The sequence below is a fragment of the Argiope bruennichi genome, chromosome 9, assembly GCF_947563725.1.
Source record: "Argiope bruennichi chromosome 9, qqArgBrue1.1, whole genome shotgun sequence".
NCBI lineage: Eukaryota > Metazoa > Arthropoda > Arachnida > Araneae > Araneidae > Argiope > Argiope bruennichi.
In genome coordinates this window covers 14,618,332-14,626,818 of record NC_079159.1, presented here as the reverse complement: position 1 = coordinate 14,626,818, position 8,487 = coordinate 14,618,332, and the positions used below count along the sequence as shown (strand labels likewise).

The following is an 8,487-nucleotide window of genomic DNA, read 5'->3' as shown; positions in this document are numbered from 1 at the left end:
AATGCATTTAATATCATCTCAATGAGCATGAATAATCCAGTAATTAAAATAATGAAAAACATTGCTACAAAATATGCTTAAAAACATTTTTTTAAATTTTATTAAAATAAGAGGAAAAGTTGTTAGAAATAAAATTCTTAACACTTAAAAAACTTATTTGTATAACTTTTAAAATTATATGATTCTGTGCATTAAAATTCCTTGATGATACTGAAGGAAAAAGTTAAATTTTTCGTTCAATTTTTACTTACATTATATTTTAATTCAAATTTTGGGAAAAAAAAATATTTCTTAGTGATAATTTACTTCCAAAAATAATTACGCCTCAAATTTGATACTTTTATGTCAAATATTTTGTTCCGTAGATTATTTGGAACCATTTCTTTTCATTCATATGCCAGTGTATAGATCGTACGCTAGTTTATGAAAGTTGTGATCTTAAACCAGCGGGAACGGTCTCTCTGAGATTTTCTCGCGTACTCTCTAATAAAGTTGTCATACCGGAGAACTCTTTGCATGACACTGTGTGTACAATAGTTACGAAATATTAAATTTTGGCGTGACTTTAGCATTTTTACTGAATACGTCCTTCGTAATTAATCTTTATTATGCTTCCTATTACTGGATGCGTTAATAGTGTTCAAAAATTGGATTTGTGTTTTAGACACGTTTGTCTAAACATATTGAGAAAAAAAAATTGACACAAAACTGCCCTTTTAGTCACAAAAATCCATACCAAATTTGATATATTTAAGTCACGCCGTTTTTGAATTATCATGTTTAGATGTTTCTGAAAGTACTGACCGACAGACAGTAAACCCTTAGTTGGATCTGGCTCGAAATTTGACAGCTGTCTACATTATAGATGCTAAATCTGTGTTCAGAATTTTATCTCTTCTTTATCTCTTTTTGCTCTCTTTGTTTTTTTAATTTTCATATTTATATTCGAACAGACGGCAGGACAGACTTTTTTTTCTGAACAGAGTTTACTCATAATTTGGTAAGAATCTGTACATTTTGTGTAAAGACCGTATACCAAACTCTATCCTTTTGGCTAGCTTTTTTTTTTAAAGTTTTCCTTGTCACAGATAGACAGGCGGATATTTTCCAAAAATTTGCATTTCAAACTCAGGGAGGACCGTGGTGGCCTGGTGGTAAGGTATCGCCTTCGAAAATGGTCAGTTTCAGATTCGAGACTCAATTCCACCGAAGAACCGTCGTGTAAGCGGATCTGGTGTGCGTTAAATCCGTCGTGGGCAAGCGTTCTCCCGCTGTTTCCGACGGTGTGGTGTGGAAGTTTGGAGAGAGAGATGCCAACTCATGTGTCGTCCTCATCATCTGATAGAGATTCAAAATAACGAGGTCTGTCCCAAAATAGCCCTAGTGTTGCTTTAAAACAGGACGTTAATATAACTAAACTAAGCTAAACTCAAACTCACGGAAGTCTTAAACATGGAGATTCGTTAAAATCTCTAGGTTGAATGTTTTTTTTTTTTTTTTTTTTTTTGACGATTACTATACTTTCTTTTTACTAAGTATACGAAAAAGGAAACATGCAAATTTGGACGAAATATAACAGCAGTCTTTTTACTATTTATTCAAAGCTTTAGATCATAGCTAAAAAAATTGATCGAGAAATTCAGCTCAAAATTTATTCTCTTTTTTTATATACCATGAATAAAAAAAAGAGCCTCATGAAATTGAAAATAGACATAAAAACATAAAGCTAAAACAAACCCTTTTTTGTCAGAAATGGGCTTAATACAAAACGCAGAGTTTTGCTGATTTATGGGGAAAATGCAAGTCAAAATGGGCCGCTTGTTATTACATTTGAGCTTGCAAGCCGAATCGGAGGAACATACCTCAAATGATGCCTGGAAAACATGCTAAGCATCTTGTATCGAGCGCTCGGCACGCAAAATAGCCTACCTCCAGAGGGCAATTAAGATATCAAAAACACACACGATTTTCTGAAATTTGTTTTCTATCTTTAATTCATGAGTTTTTATGACCGAGGATATCTTAATGGCTTCTGCCATTCCTAGATATGTGCTCCAGGTTTTAACTTCAAGCATTATTTTTCGCGTTATTAATGCCTTAGTGCACGATAAAACCTTGCTTGAGGTAATTCGCCAAAAGCTCTTTCTTTTTTTTAATGACAAATTTTACTTTCAGTAGATGAGTTGCATGACGTTTTACCTGCATGGGTCGAAGGATTTTTGAGAGATTTGAAATAAATGTAAGTAACATTTCCCATGTCTAATTTGCAAATATACGCAAAAGTAAACCCCACGGAATTATGATTTGAATATTAATGAATTTTAAGTAATTAGAATCTTTAAGCGGATAATTAATTTTTATCGTAATGGCGATCGATGAATATTTTCAGTTAAAAGGATTTCTCAGACGAATCGAACTTATTTTATTATTAGCAGAATTATTCAACTATGAAGAAAAAGAATTTATTCGATGCAATATTCGATGTGACTCCATTAAAAAAATGTGGAAAATAAATGTGTTGTAAAAAATCGGATGCAATCTCTACAAATAATAAAAGAGCATGTGTGCGTAGATGCTGTGCTGAACAGATCGGTTGATCTAGAGTATAAATATATTTAAAGGATAAAAAGGTGTACTTCAGAGAAATTTTCTGAAATTTTAATTATTTAAAAATTAAGCGAGATTCTGTTTTTTTTTTTCTGTAATAATAATATTATTGCAGATAATTAATTTTTGTATTACTTTAAAATTTTAAAATGTTATTTTTTAATTATACCAATTTAGCTGTCGTACAATTTTTTTCTTTTGAATTTTTACATGCATTTAAAAATTTTTTTTGCAGCGTTTTTAACAATAGATTTTATTATTGCGTGGAATCTCGAACTAGTTTCAATATTTCATAAAATGTTTAATCACATAAGTCACCACCTCTCCAGTAAGAGGCATGTTCCGTCATCAGTAGGGGATAACCGACCCCACACCATATTTGTACATACCAAAATGGCGGAAACCAATCATCGTACTGGATGCCTCTAATTCCTAAGTCTGTAGGTTCTTCACTGGAAAAAAAGAGAAAATAAATAATAAATGGGGGAAAGAATAATTGGTAGTAATCTAAATGAATCAACTGATCGTCAAAAGCATTATCATGCCTATCAAACTAAAAAGCATTATAATGCCTATGATGTTTCAGGCAAGAGATTCAAAATCTAAAGAGAATTTTAAACTCGCCCATTTTGCAAAGTTAGTTTTATTGCATTACTCGCAGTTTAGCAGAAATAAAAAGAGAAAGAAAGAACAGGAGTTAGACTTTTTTGGTAATGGGGAGGGATAAGGTGACGCAATCAAAAATATTCGGAAAATAAGGAAAAAAAATCAACAATCGTTTTTTAAATTTAGTTCTCTAAAAGACTTTAAAAGTCAAACAATATTAAAATGGAATTTTAGCATATTTAAACTGTTTAATTTAAAATTTATGAAAAATTAAAAAATTAAATTAACTCGTGAAGTTTATAAAAGTATTTTATTTTTTTTTATCAAATTTTTGATGTTACAGCTCTTGACGTTTAAAAAAGAAATATAAACTATGAAACTTGTTTAAAATGTTTTTTTGGATCAGACTTTTTGATTGATATCAAAATTGTCGATAAAAAGAATTTAAAATTAGTAGATTCCGGAAAAATTGTTGAATACAGATTACAAACAAAAATTCAATGCAAGAAAGATCCCAAATAAAAAAAAATCAGTTTAAGATTACCTTTTAATAAAATGTTTCAATTAGATGTTTAAAGATGAGATAGATCGTATATACGGTAACCTAAGAAATTATTCCAAAAAATCTTTAGCAAATTTATTATTCTTATTAAATTTATTTATATTCATCATTTAAATTATTGTTAACTATTACGAAATATTAGTCAAGCATCCTATTTACTTAAAAAAATTTGCAACTTATCTTCTTCACTTCTTAGCTTGCAGTATCTAAACTAATTTTATTTGATTTTTGTCTCTAGTTTAAAAAAAAAATTCTTAACTCTTTTAATTTTGCATTTGCAACGTAATAAAAGTAAGAAAAATATGAAATAAAAATGAGTTTTTTTAATGATGCCAAAAAGTTTCTAGAAAATATAATTTACGAACCCCTTAAATTTTAAAAATAAAAAAATAACAATCTTTAAATTATAGCTTTAAATTTTAAAAAGTAAAAAAATAATAATCTTTTTATTACGGGGTAAAGGAATTCAATTTTTAATAAAATTTGTCTAGAAACCTTCTTATAGTTTTATTCAATGCCAATTCATTTTTATTTTTCATTTTTACAGTTCAATTTCCAAAACTGCAGATTTTATTAAATATTAGTGAAAAGAATCTGTCATGTAAGAATTTCTTTATATTTAATGATGTATACTAACAAAATTTCGTATTATTATTAAAATTATTCTCCTCCATTTGTGTATTCAGGCCCATAATATTCACGAATAAATAGAGGAAATCATTTTTTAGGCATTGATATTCTCTCTCTCTCTCACTGTTTTCCCTTGATAACAAAAAGAAAAATAAGCTGCATTACGTCAGAAACCAACATTTTGGCTTTGCTTTGTTTTTGATTTAGAGTGAAAATTTACATCTGCATAGTTAAAAATTACAGAAAAAATGCCACTAATCTGTAATTATTAATTATTCAGCTCAGTTATTAGATGCTGGTATGAAACAATAACTAAATTATTTCGTAATCCCTTAAAGTCCTGCACGTTAATCGATTCTATAACTCTCATAAAATTAAAAATCAAAATAAAATAAAATATATTTACATTTAAGAATTATTTATATCTATTACTGAAATTTCGCATGGAATAAATTCTAAAACCTCGATTATTTTTTAAATACCATTCATTGGTGTATCCATATGTCAGCTTCCAAAATTTTCCGGTAGTTTTTTTCAAAGCAAATTTATCATAAAAGAATTCTCTTTTTTTCTTTGAAAAGAAACTCCAAAAACTTTCAAAAAGGCAAAGAATTTTTTTAAAGAAGTTGAATGGCGCTCGCTTCCATCCACATTGTGAAATCGATAGAAGGTGTTCCCGCTTGTAGAAATTCGAACACCAGCTCAGTTCAGCGGGAGATTTGGAGATTATAGCAAACGTAAGAACTTTTCTTAACGAACAGCAAAGCCTTGGAGTTCTTCTCATTCAGGACATTAATTGTAGTTTGAATTTTTTTTATCATTCTATTATTTATTTATCGTCTGTTTGAAGTGAAGCTGCCAAACGATTTGGAATACTTGCAGAATTTGTTTTGTTTTAATTGGGAATCATTCCGATTAGAACTTCGATTTAAAATAATTGAATACCATTTTTGCTTCAGATTTCGAAACTTACAGGTAAGTTTTACGATTCTTTTGAAGATTATTTTTTTTATTCATTTAACAGAATATTTTTATTTAAATATTGCTAAATTTGAAATTATATTTTTTTTGTCTCACTTAAATTGAGATCACGTAAATTCACGGAAATGAGTAAATTGCTTTACCGAGCTATTTCCTGAAGATAGATATCAACATTACGAAATTTAAATAAAGTGAATAAGAATCTTATCAAAATCAGTTTAATTTCCATGAAACGTACTTTTAGATATTTCTTAAACCGTCTTAGATAATTTTAACACATAATCCCTATTTGCTTAATATGAAGATAATTAATTTTTTTTTAATATTTAGAATGAATAAAACGTTTGAAACGAAATGAAAGACATTCCAATTTTAAAAAATTATATCAATTTATATCATTTTTTAAAATTTATATAAATTATATTTATAAAAGTCTTTGAAATTCGAAACTGAGATCTTATGTATTCTTTATGAAATGACGACAAAGTGTGCAAAATTTATTCATTGATGTCTATTTTTTATTTTTGCAGTTTTGAAACAATTAGAACTTTTAGACTTCATTTGATTTAAACTAATATTTTATTTTGTAGTGACTGAATTAAGAATGCAAGCACAAAAAATTATTAAGAAATTAGTTTATCATTGTCAAAACTCAAATAGTTCTTTAGAAAACCATGGAATAATTTTAAAAAAATATTTATTACGAATTTGGAGCATTACATCCATTTCCTTCGAAATTCGGATTTCTTCTTTATGTGAAATGTTTGACGTTATTTTAAAAGAATTTTCCATTTAAATGATTTAAAAAATATTTTTACCTTTAAAAACGAGAATGATGCTTAAAAATTTTATTTAATTGAGTGAGAATTTTTATTCACTTTTCCCTATTATTTTACACTTAAATTTTATTTAATTCATTTTTAATTTCCACGAGTACGAAAAAAAAATCGTTTGGGCAATGCTTAGAATAAGCTCTTAATTCTTTCATATAATCACAAGCGTTTATTCTAAGCATTTTCCAGAGATTAGTTTAAGCATTTTGCATTCTAGCATATAATCAGAAGTAAGTTTCTAGTTTTTAAGTATTATAATAAAAATGTTAAAAATTAATCACAATTTCATAATTAAAATCACAGTACGTTGAACGGTTTTTATAAAATGTAATTTAAGAAGATATTACTGAGGAAGAAACAAAGAACTTTTTCGTAATATTAATAATTTTAAATTAATCTAGCAGGCTGCAGTAAAATTAAAGGCAATTTTTGAAAAACAAACTAATGAGTTTTTAATGACGAATATTTTAATATTGTCTAGTAAATAAGCAAAAATAATGAATCAAGAGAATCATGTCCTTGATTTTTTTATGATTAATTAGCTGTTTTGGATAATTATTTTTTTTTCATATTTTTGACGGGGAAAAAATTCAAAAAGAAATGTGGATATTAAAAAAATCGATCTTACAGGAAAAATACAATTAATTTATTAGACATATGAAATAGATGAGTTAAAATCTTCAGTGATTTCAGTACAGAAGAAAAATATGTTTCATTTTAATGCCTTCCTTGTATTTAATTATTTAAAATTTTTTTTGCTTAATGATTTTATTTAATTTTCAGTAATAAATTTTCGACAATATTTTCACTTAAAATTCTAAATGGAAGATTTCTTAACATTCTAACATCCATAAGCACTACACATGGATACGATATGCATTCATTATAATATTTATAATTGGCTTAATATCATCACATTAAGCCAGTTAATAGATTAATAGGATAAAGCTTCTGAATAAACTAATTTTTAAAAAAAACCAATGCATCCAAGTCTTAGTACTTAAATAGACATTAGTCAAAAATTGTTTTTTACTCATTTTTATAATCACATGATTGACTATTTCAGCCATAAATTTAGATTACCTATTTTTCTTCTTTTTTTTAATAATTTATATCAATTTATTTCTCTTCATCCTAATTTATTTTTGAGGGATCTCGTCTGTACTTGTGCCATTACCTTAAAACTTGATGGACTGATACGTGGAAGAGAGAGTTATATGAATTCTCTTTCACATTTTTAACCCAACTACACAAGCGTATGATCGGGGTTGTCAGGAATGGTGGTGGATCTGTCTTGATATGGATAGTCGTATCCAGGTCTTCTGCTAACCCAATCATAACCTTGAAAGGCAGAATCGCAGGAAATTCTTCTGTATAGAGAAGTTTTAGCTGATTAGGTTCGTCCTATAGGGTAAACTTAGTTTTGTACAGGAAATGCAATTTTTCAGCATGATAATGCGGCTACATGAAACGGGACTCGTTCAGTCTTGGTATGATAAACACGAGGATGAAGAGCAACGCCTACTCCGACTCAATATACCCTTTTTATGTTCCGCTGGATATGCTCTTTAGATGCTAAAACTGTGTATCAAATTTCATTTATCTAAGTCATTGCATTTTTATTGAGTTATTACTTTTATATTCGCTCGATAGTACAGACCGATTCATGATCAAATCCTTGACAGGATTGGTTTTATATTTGATCAAATATACACTTCAAATGCTAAATTTCTGCATCAGATTATATCCATTTATAAAAATTGTGTGGGGTCGACTATCCGCTAGCAATGACGGGACGTAGCTCCTATGGGAAGGATTGTATCATGAACGGTAATGGTCCTTAGAACTCAATCTCAGTTCCCGTCAATGTTGTCGCGGAGGTTTAATCACTTAGATTTTTCCTCATGCCTCAAGACGGGTCGGAGTAGTCAACCTACGCAGCAAAAAATTTGTCTCTAAATAGATTTTTCACAATAAAGGGAAAAATTATCAGTGCCAAATTCCATCCATCTAACTCACAGCGCTTTTGAGTTATTGTATGCCGAGAGACAAACAGATAGATAGACAAACGTAATTCAAAGAATATATTTTTGGTCTCGTGGAGATCTCAAACTTGGAGATTCGTCAAATTTTCGAGTTTGAAATTTTTGACGATTGAAATACTTTCTCTTTGTATGCTTTGTGTATGAGAAAATAGAGTCCACATCAGTTACAGCTGTATTTCAATAATAATCATAAGATGATTATTGTAAAGCACATTTGTTTTTG

The 8,487-nt window shown here is 28.5% G+C and overlaps 1 protein-coding gene across 1 annotated transcript in view; it reads left to right on the top strand.

Annotated features, from left to right (window-relative positions):
* The first annotated feature begins 2,189 nt into the window (after positions 1-2,189).
* LOC129984748 (uncharacterized) overlaps positions 2,190-8,487 on the top strand; it is a 143,824-nt gene continuing 137,526 nt past the window's right edge. The window contains exon 1 of the mRNA XM_056094698.1: positions 2,190-2,239. The gene's annotated coding sequence lies outside the window, so the exon portion shown is untranslated. The remainder of the gene's footprint in view (positions 2,240-8,487) is intronic.